Source organism: Conger conger, chromosome 3 (genome assembly GCF_963514075.1).
Source record: "Conger conger chromosome 3, fConCon1.1, whole genome shotgun sequence".
Classification (NCBI taxonomy): domain Eukaryota; kingdom Metazoa; phylum Chordata; class Actinopteri; order Anguilliformes; family Congridae; genus Conger; species Conger conger.
Window position 1 is genome coordinate 16,994,210 of NC_083762.1, and position 10,468 is coordinate 17,004,677.

The following is a 10,468-nucleotide window of genomic DNA, read 5'->3' on the forward strand; positions in this document are numbered from 1 at the left end:
CAATGATATTTGTATCAAGTCGGGTCTTGAGAACCCCCAGTGTTTCTGCCTCCAGTACATGTCCTAGCAAGCTATTCCACATAGACTGGAATACTTGTGTTCACATCTGTGTTAAAAAAATATCTAAAAATGTCTGTGCTAAATATATGCTTTGCCAAATTCCATTTATGCCCCCTCACTGTGCTAACCAAACTCACCCTGAAGAATCGCCTGCAGTTCATATTGTTAATCCCTTTAATGAATTTCAAATCCTCAATCAAATATCCCCTAAGTCTTCTTTTACTGATCTTGAAGAGATTAAGCATCTTAAGCATTTATACCAGGAAACAATCTGGTTGCCCTTCTTTGAACCTTTTCCAGCACATCTATATCTCTCTTGTAGTATGGTACCCAAAACTGCATTCAATACTTTAATGAACAAACAAATGTGGTTGACAAAAGCTAACAAACATGTCATTAAAATGCTAATTTCTATCAGTAAGACAAGGAAGGCATGGACAGAAATTTAGCCTGTGAATGCAACCTGATGCATCAGGTTTAAACCCCTAGATCACAGAACTACATTACAAGTGCAGCAGGTATCATAGGATCTGGGAAATGAGGATTGGCTCTTCTAGTTATAACACAGTTCTGTGGTCTACAGTTTTAAACCTGAGGGTTAAACTCCAGACAAGTACACTGCAATTGACCCCTCGAGCTGAGTGCAATGCCACCAGGACACCAGGAGGGGGATTAGCTCAAATGGTAGAGCGCTCGCTTAGCATGCGAGAGGTAGCGGGATCGATGCCCGCATCCTCCAGCTCTTTTCTTGGTTAATATGTCAGTCAAGTGGTCTAGTTCTGTGGTCTTACCACATTAACAAGAACAGACCATTAAGCCCAGCAATGCTCACTTGTTCCAACCACTAAACTGTTCCTTATGCTTAGTTTACCTAAAAGCTAGATGGTATTGTTGAGGAAATATTTTTTGTCTCTTTTCCTCCTCGTCCCTTTTACGTGGGTGAAGTTGTTTTGGCAGCAATGATGTTGAAGAAATATTCAGACACAGTAGTTGCTCATTATAAATCTTTAGTTAAAAATAAAACAGATTAATCTGGGGAGTCTGTGCGCTCCAGAGAACTTCCAGAGATCAGAGAATTCCAAAGTAACAGTAGGAAGTATCCTAGTCTTTATACATTATAGCTAACCAATCATTTGTAATAAATCATCACATTGTCTCTCTTAACCCGCCTTAATATTTTCTGTCACTCTATGAAAGCTGAGCTGTCTTAACCTTTCGCCTATATAATGATGCAGGCAAATTGGGCTGGTGATCACTAACTCAAAACATCTCTTTGCAAAGACCCACATCTCTTGGACTGCATCACAGAGTCAAAACAGGCCGCATCCAATGCCATGGTTTGTAAACACCTGAATAAGTGTTCTCTGCACTTTCATTAAACAAACTGGACTTTGCAGCTCAATTTGTTTTAACAGACACACAGTTCTAATTGCTCAAGATGACTGACTTATTCATTTTAACATAATTAATAATAATTCTTCAAACAGTATGGCTTATCATTGTAGTATTAAACAGCATTTGAAATATAGTATAGAGATATATGGTAACATTTAGGAAAGGGTATTTTTGCACATGATTCTGAAAGTATTTAAATCAAACTTCATCATTCCTGGTTTTCAACAAGGGCATTTTGACCAAACTTCAACAGTATCTGCATCAAGTCTGGTCTTGAGAACCCCCAGTGTTTCTGCCTCCAGTACATGTCCTAGCAAGCTATTCCACATAGAGTGGAATACTTGTGTTCACATCTGTGTAAAAAAAAATCAAAAAATGTCTGTGCTAAATGTATCCTTTGCCAAATTCCATTTATGCCCCCTCACTGTGCTAACCAAACTCACCCTGACGAATCACCTGCAGTTCATATTGTTAATCCCTTTAATGAATTTCAAATCCTCAATCAAATATCCCCTTAAGCTTCTTTTACTGATCTTGAAGAGATTAAGCATCTTAAGAATTTATACCAGGAAACAATATGGTTGCCCTTCTTTGAACCTTTTCCAGCACATCTATATCTCTCTTGTAGTATGGTACCCAGAACTGCATTCAATACTTTGTTGAACAAACAAATGTGGTTGACAAAAGCTAACAAAAATGTCATTAAAATGCTCATTTCTATCAGTAAGATAAGGAAGGCATGGACAGAAATTTAGCCTGTGAATGCAACTTAATGCGTCAGGTTTAAACCCCTAGATCACAGAACTACATTACAAGTGCAGCAGGTATCATAGGATCTGGGAAATGAGGATTGGCTCTTCTAGTTATAACACAGTTCTGTGGTCTACAGTTTTAAACATGAGGGTTAAACTCCAGACAAGCACACTGCAATTGACCACTCGAGCTGAGTGCAATGCTATTAAAATACCAGGAGGGGGATTAGCTCAAATGGTAGAGCGCTCGCTTAGCATGCGAGAGGTAGCGGGATCGATGCCCGCATCCTCCAGCTGCTTTCTTAGTTAATATGTCAGTTCTGTGGTCATGGGCAGCTTTTCCCAACCAGTGTGCTGTGAGAACTTAAATATTCAGACAAATGTATTAGGTTTAAACCATCAAATCCCTTTGGCAAAATATCCTTAAAAATCATATTGCTATCAGTAAGATGAGGAAGACTTAGTCACAAATGCAGCCTGCTTAGCAGGAGTTTAAACCTTACATTTAAACCGCTAGACCCGGGATCATCAAATCATGGTCCTTGAGGTTTGAGAACTGGCTGGTTTTCCACCCAGCCTTTATCCTGGAGTCAGATGTGAAGCCAGTGTAGCCAATCAGCAGCACTAATTGTTCTGTTTATTACCGGGGAGAAAATTAAATCAGAGCTTGATTTTCATTTGAGGTCCAGATTTGATGATGCCAGCTCTAGACCACAGAAGTGCATTACTATTGTTGCAGCTCTCCAAACCTGTGAGGAAAGAGGATTCGCTCTTCCAGTTATAACTTATAACACAGTTCTGTGGTCTAAGGGTTTAAACCTGAGGTTTTAAAGTCCAGTCAAGTACACACATCAACCCTGGAGCAATGCCACCAGGACACCAGGAGGGGGATTAGCTCAAATGGTAGAGCGCTCGCTTAGCATGCGAGAGGTAGCGGGATCGATGCCCGCATCCTCCAGATGTTTTCTTGGTTAATATGTCAGTCAAGTGGTCTAGTTCTGTGGTCTTAACACATTGACAAGAACAGGCCATTAAGCCCAGCAATGCTCACTTGTTCCAACCACTAAACTGTCCCTAATGCTTAGTTTACCTAAAAGCTAGATGGTATCTGCATCAAGTCTGGTCTTGAGAACCCCCAGCGTTTCCGCCTCCAGTACATGTCCTAGCAAGCTGTTCCACATAGACTGGAATACTTGTGTTCACATCTGTGTTAAAAAAATATCTTTAAATGTCTGTGCTAAATTGTATCCTTTGCCAAATTCCATTTATGCCCCCTCACTGTGCTAACCAAACTCACCCTGAAGAATCGCCTGCAGTTCAATCAAATATCCCCTTAATCTTCTTTTACTGAGCTTGAAGAGATTAAGCATCTTAAGCATTTATACCAGGAAACAATCTGGTTGCCCTTCTTTGAACCTTTTCCAGCACATCTATATCTCTCTTGTAGTATGGTACCCAGAACTGAATTCAATACTCTAATGAACAAACAAATTTGGTTGACAAAAGCTAACAAAAATGTCATTAAAATGCTAATTTCTATCAGTAAGATAAGGAAGGCATGGACAGAAATTTAGCCTGTGAATGCAACTTGATACATCAGGTTTAAACCCCTAGATCACAGAACTACATTACAAGCGCAGCAGGTATCATAGGATCTGGGAAATGAGGATTGGCTCTTCTAGTTATAACACAGTTCTGTGGTCTACAGTTTTAAACCTGAGGGTTAAACTCCAGCCAAGCACACTGCAATTAACCCCTCGAGCTGAGTGCAATGCCACCAAAATACGAGGAGGGGGATTAGCTCAAATGGTAGAGCGCTCGCTTAGCATGCGAGAGGTAGCGGGATCGATGCCCGCATCCTCCAGCTGTTTTCTTGGTTAATATGCCAGTTCTGTGGTCATGGGCAGCTTTTCCCAACCAGTGTGCTGTGTGAACTTAAATATTCAGACACATTTATAAGGTTTAAACAATCAAATCCCCTTGGCAAAATGTCCTTAAAAATCATATTTCTATCAGTAAGATGAGGAAGACATACACAAATTCAGCCTGCTTAGCAGGAGTTTAAACCTTACATTTAAAGCCCGAGACCTGGGATCGGCAAATCATGGTCCTGTATAACTTATAATAACTTATAACACAGTTCTGTGGTCTAAGGGTTTAAACCTGAGGTTTTAAAGTCCAGCCAAGTACACACATCGAGCCTGGAGCAATGCCACCAAAACACCAGGAGGGGGATTAGCTCAAATGGTAGAGCGCTCGCTTAGCATGCGAGAGGTAGCGGGATCGATGCCCGCATTCTCCAGCTATTTTCTTGGTTAATATGTCAGTCAAGTGGTCTAGTTCTGTGGTCATAACACATTGACAAGAACAGACCATTAAGCCCAGCAATGCTCGCATTTTCCAACCACTAAACTGTACCTGAACTGTAACCTCCAGCTGTTTTCCTGGTTAACGTGTCAGTTGTGTGGTTGTATGACCAGTGTATCCAGTGAAGAATCCTTTTAAAAACACATTCCGGTGAATGTAAACAAATTTAAGCTAATTTAAAAATTCAGATGAAGTTAAACAAACACATCCCATTAGCAAAAGACAGAATTAATGTCATTACAATGCATATTGCTTAACTAAAGTCCCAAAAGAACATAGAGACCTATTGTTTACACAAAATGGTAAATAGTAAATGGTCATATTTACTAAGCACTGTAGATAAACATCTGTACGTTGCTCACTTTTGAGAGCGGTGCACCACGGGATTCGGTAAATTTAGAGAGTAGGCTGCATAAGTAAAAAGGTTAGGGAAACGCTGGCCTGGGGGTTTAAACCTGAGATTTAAACTCCAGCCAAGCCTGGTGCAATTCCATAGACACATAAGAAGGGGATTTGCTCAAACGGGAGAGTGCTCTCCCCAGACATTTTCCTGCCGAATGCGCCATACGATGTTAAGCTGTTTTTCTGTTGATTTAGTCTGATGCTATGCCACTGTGGCATAAGGGAGTTTGGCACTACCTAGATCACAACAGTCTTGCTGTGTTCAAAATACAGACTGCATACTTAGCATACTAGTCGTACTGCAGTTCAATAAAAATGAGTCTGAAATTTAGTATCCAGGTGCATCTCAAAAATTTGAATATGGTTTATAATAAATAATAAAAAATAATAAAGTTCATTTTTTTATGAAATAATTACGGAATTTAATTCAAAAAGTGAAACTTTCATATATTTTAGATTAATTACACATCAAGTGAAATATTTCAACCCTTTTTTTGTTTTAATCTCGATGATTATGGCTTACATCCAGTATCTCAAAATATTAGAATATTACGTAAGACCAATCAAAAAAAGGATTTATAATAGAGAAATGTCGACCTTCTGAAAAGTATGTTCATTTATGCACTGAATACTTGGTCGGGGCTCCTTTTGCATGAATTACTGCATCAATGTGGCATTGCATGGAGGCGATCAGCCTGTGGCACTGCTGAGGGGTTATGGAGGCCCAGGCTGCTTTGATAGCGGCCTTCAGCTCATCTGTATTGTTGTGTGTGGTGTCTCTCATCTTCCTCTTGACAATACTTCCTGTTGATTCTCTATGGGATTCAGGTCAGGTGAGTTGGCTGGCCAATCAAGCACAGTAATACCATGGTCAGCAAACCAGTTACTAGTAGTTTTGGCACTGTGGGCAGGTGCCAAGTCCTGCTGGAAAAGGAAATCAGCATCTCCATAAAGCTTGTCAGCAGACGGAAGCACGAAGTGCTCTAAAATCTCCTGGTGGACGGCTGCTTTGACTCTGGACTTGATAAAACACAGTGGACCAACACCAGCAGATGACATGGCAAACAGACTGTGGAAACTTCACACTGGAGTTCAAGCAACTTGGATTATCCACTCTTCGTCCAGACTGTAGGATCTTGATTACCAAATTAAATGCAAAATGTACTTTCATCTGAAAAGAGGACTTTGGACCACTGAGCAACGGTCCGGTTCTTTTCCTCCTTAGCCCAGGTAAGACACTTCTGACGTTGTCTCTGGTTCAGGGGTGGCTTGATACTAGGAATGCGACACTTGTAGCCCATTTCCTGGACACGTCTGTGTGGTGACTCTTAATGCATTGACTTCAGCCTCAGTCCACTCCTTGTGAAGCTCCCCCAAGTTCTTGAATTGGCTTTGCTTGACAATCCTCTCAAGGATGCAGTCATCCCTGTTGCTTGTGCACCTTTTCCTACCATACTTTTCCCTTCCAGTCAACTTTCCATGAATACGCTTTGATACAGGACTCTGAAAACAGCCAGCCCTTTCAGCAATGACCTTCTGTGGCTTACCCTCCTTGTGGAGGGTGTCAATGAGTGTCTTCTGGACAACTGTCAAGTCAGCAGTCTTCCCCATGATTACCCGACCAAGTATTGAGTGCATAAATGAACTACTTTTCAGAAGGTCGACATTTCTGTATTATAAGTACTTTTTTTGATTGGTCTTATGTAATATTCTAATATTTTGAGATACTGGATTTTCATGAGCTGTAAACCGTAATCATCAAGATTAAAACAAAAAAAGCTTGAAATATTTCACTTTGTGTGTAATGAATCTAGAATATATTTAGAATGAAATTACGGGAAAAAAAGGACTTATCCATGATATTCGAATTTTTTGAGATGCACCTGTATACTATGGCGTGAACTAGCCATAGCTAGCCACAGTTACCATGCTAGCTAGCTCGCTGGCAAGCTGTGTTGTAACAGTTAGCTAAATTAGCCAAGTCAGCATATTAGCTGATGTTTAGCAGAGGAGCACTTAACATAATCATATATTTAATTGTATTCAATGGGATTAAATAACACAGTAACTACAATCATTGATTAAAATGAAAATCTCAAAACATTTAATATAACATTAATTACTCAAAGGCTGGCGATCAGCTTACCTTGAGTTTCTTAAAAGAACAACCGTTGGCTTCTTCCAGGTCACAGATGTTTCTGTCCCAGACCGCCAATCACACTGTCCACTGGTTGGTACTAACAGTCAATGGTTGGCACCATGGACCTCATGGCCATATATGGTTTCTCCTTTTTAGCGACCCTTCTGTGCAGTCTCTGGCTCCAAATTGTAGAACATTGTACTGGCCCTCGTAACCTGAAAGCAGGCCAGTCCCAAGACAGAAGTGGTATGACCTCCGCCAAAGGATGAAACTGCCTCTGGTCCACCAACTCCTCCTAATCCTATTCCATGCAGAAAATAGCATACTTCAAAATGGATAGCAACAGGGCACAGCCAGTAAAAAAGGTACAGAACACAGTCCAAAGAGACAATGTCAGATGTCAGTGTCCGTGGATGGAGGACAATCAGGACTGGCACTATAAAAAATGTTTTTCTAAATAAAAATTCTAAATAAAAATCTGAGTATATAAAACAACCAGGCCACTACCCAGTGTATATATCAACACTAATCTCCACCTCAAAGGTCTGCTCGACACAGAGGAATTTCGCTCTTTCCGCTGAAGCAGGGATTATGTAGCGCCACAGGCAGCTCAAATTCCCAATCACCGGCTAGACAGAAGCACGGGATCTCCAGCAGGGGGCAGCAAAGTCACCAGGACGAAACGAACAATAAAAAGAAATTTAAAAATTAGAAGTTGCATTGTTTATATGCATTTGTAAATAATATGTTTGCATAGTTAATTTATATTATGTTGTAATAAAGCAATATTTATATGTATATATATTGTAAAAAGTTATTTTGAATAAAAGTGTTTAACTTCTCAAGCAGTTGATAGATAAGATTTTTTTCACTGAAAGAGCCTTTAATCTGAATCAAATGGAACACATTAGGGCTACTTCATTGCACACATTACACACTTCCCATTAGTCATTTCTTATTTTTTTAATGTAATTTACATTCTTTGCGTCCACACCAATATTCCCCTAAAGTGTAAAAAGGAATGATTTTCAATCATTTCAATAAATCACTTTTAAACAGCTTCACTGAAACACCAGGCACATGCACAGGAAGCTTAAACTTTAAATAAATGTCAAAGGAGGTGACCAAAATGTATAATTGATTAAATTCAGGACAAAGGGGAATCAACAGGATCATAATTAACAGTTGAACACGCATTTAAGTTCATAAAAATACATTTAAAAAAGCTTTAAATTCTTCATTGTCTACCAAATGGTTTGGTTTAGTAGCTAAGCATGTGTCTGGTTAACAAATTGTATGACCTCTTTTTATGTAGTTGTTTGCAAAATAGCACAATAAGCACCATGCGAACACTGGAATTTAATTCTGCATGGCATGCATAGGTACTTCTGTGGCTTAAGAGGGTAAATAATCATTCTAAAGATGAAAAACATCCAAACTGATTGTGGTTGGAATGGAACCAGCGTACACAGAGGATCCTGCACCGAGATCCATTGCCCTATGGCGAATGTTGGGAAAGGTTTTTCGGGTTTTTTTGTGAATCATGAGTGTATTTTCATTAGTTTCACCTTCGCACCACCAGGGATGCAAACTGGAAATTGGAGGCATTTTTATCTAGTTTATGTTGCGATCGGGTCTCCGGTTTCCATCGGGATGTAAATAGCATTCCCAACGCACAAAGCATTCAAACTTCTGTTTGACCGGATGATACAGAATTCAGTGAGTGGATAACAACTCCTGTGGCTCAACTTGGCATGCACTGGGGATATGAGGCACTCACTTGGATGCACTTGCATTACATTATTTTATTTTACGGACACTTTTAAGCGACGTACAAAAAAAGTGCATTCCGAGGTCATAGAACAGAACTGCTTGGATAAGGTTCACATGGGATCGGCTGAATGGCCATGCTCATTGTAGTACACATGGTAGATAGGCCAAGTCTGGAAGTGATGCAGGGCAGGAACAGTACCAAGACAGATAGAAATCCAACAGTCCTGGATTAAAGTACAAAATACAACAAGGGGATAAAGACAGAGACAGGTGAAAACACGTGACAATATATTAGTGGACTCCTGCAGATGAGTCAAGGTACAGCGTGAAGAGAACTCCACTGAAGTCTAGTTTTATCTTGCATTGTAACTCGCTCTGAGTAAATCTAGAAAATGAATGTACAGTTATAACCCAAGGTAATTACAATGCATGTAAATCTGCTTTCTAATTTACCCGATAGGCTACGCCGGATGGGAGCAACAGCATGTCTGTGACGCAGAGAAACGTCGAGAGAATACCAATGAAGCGATCAAAGAACAGGCTGTGTGTGTGCATTATCTGCATTATGCCGTGTTTGAGGCTGATGCCTGTGTGTGTGGAACGGCAGGTGATGCCTGCCCAGGTGTGCACTGCGGGGCAGCTGTTCTCCGTGAAACACACATACACACACACACACACTTTCTCTCTCTCTCACACACACACACACAGCGTGACACCATTTAGAAGTCTGGGAAGGTGCGTGCAGTCTCACAGCGAGAGCCCTAGGGTCTGCCGTCCAGATCCGCTGAAGGCATGGAAATCGTTTCATTAGAGCCCATAATTAACAAGACAGCGCAATTTCCTGTGCTATCTATAAAAGCGAGCTCACGCGGCGTCAATCCCGCGAAAAGGCAGAAAGTAAAACGTTTGTTTTTGACCCTTCACGGAGAAGACCCATCAAAGTCAGTCGCAAACAGTGTTTTTATTTTTCACATACGTTTTCATGTTTTATTCACTATCCGTAAGCAGAAAACTGCACATAGGGATAGGCTACCAGTGAGGGATTTTACTGTATTTTATTGTAAATAAAAAACAATCGAATCTAAATGCGGCCCTGGTTTTATTTTCTCCCAGGTAATTAGCTGAACAATTAGTGGCACTGATCGTTCGTACCAGATGAAAGGGAGGGTGGAAAACCAGCAGTTATCGGGACCGTGATTTGATGATCCCGGGGACAATTCAGAGGGGAAATTTATGGTGGTAATAATATGAAAGTAAAATCCAAATGAGCCTCGCCCAAGTAACTCCAAGCAATGATTCCAAAATTACTTATAGCAGTCACATTGCACAATTTGGGGTCTATGTGACACCACTTATAGCTTCCTTTTCATACAGTTTATCATTCACCCAATAATTTCACCCCCCTTCGGAGTCATTTACAGTGCTGTGGAAAAAATACGTACAATGCAGTCAGAACAAATACATTTTTCATAACCAGCAAGCTCGTATGACAGTGTTTAGGTTTCAAACAACAACCCAAGATAACGTCATGCCAAACAGGGAATAACGTCTAAAACATGAAGAAAAACAGGCTTGTAGG

General features: G+C 40.4%; 5 non-coding genes across 5 annotated transcripts; all 5 read left to right on the forward strand.

Moving 5' to 3' along the window:
• Positions 1-726: 726 nt before the first annotated feature.
• Positions 727-799, forward strand: trnaa-agc (transfer RNA alanine (anticodon AGC)). Its single transcript has one exon. It is a non-coding gene; the product is annotated as a tRNA-Ala (tRNA).
• Positions 800-2,427: 1,628 nt separating this feature from the next.
• On the forward strand, positions 2,428-2,500 carry trnaa-agc (transfer RNA alanine (anticodon AGC)). Its single transcript has one exon. It is a non-coding gene; the product is annotated as a tRNA-Ala (tRNA).
• A 592-nt stretch (positions 2,501-3,092) lies between these two features.
• trnaa-agc (transfer RNA alanine (anticodon AGC)) lies at positions 3,093-3,165 on the forward strand. Its single transcript has one exon. It is a non-coding gene; the product is annotated as a tRNA-Ala (tRNA).
• An 833-nt stretch (positions 3,166-3,998) lies between these two features.
• trnaa-agc (transfer RNA alanine (anticodon AGC)) lies at positions 3,999-4,071 on the forward strand. Its single transcript has one exon. It is a non-coding gene; the product is annotated as a tRNA-Ala (tRNA).
• A 365-nt stretch (positions 4,072-4,436) lies between these two features.
• On the forward strand, positions 4,437-4,509 carry trnaa-agc (transfer RNA alanine (anticodon AGC)). The gene has a single exon. It is a non-coding gene; the product is annotated as a tRNA-Ala (tRNA).
• Positions 4,510-10,468: the final 5,959 nt, after the last annotated feature.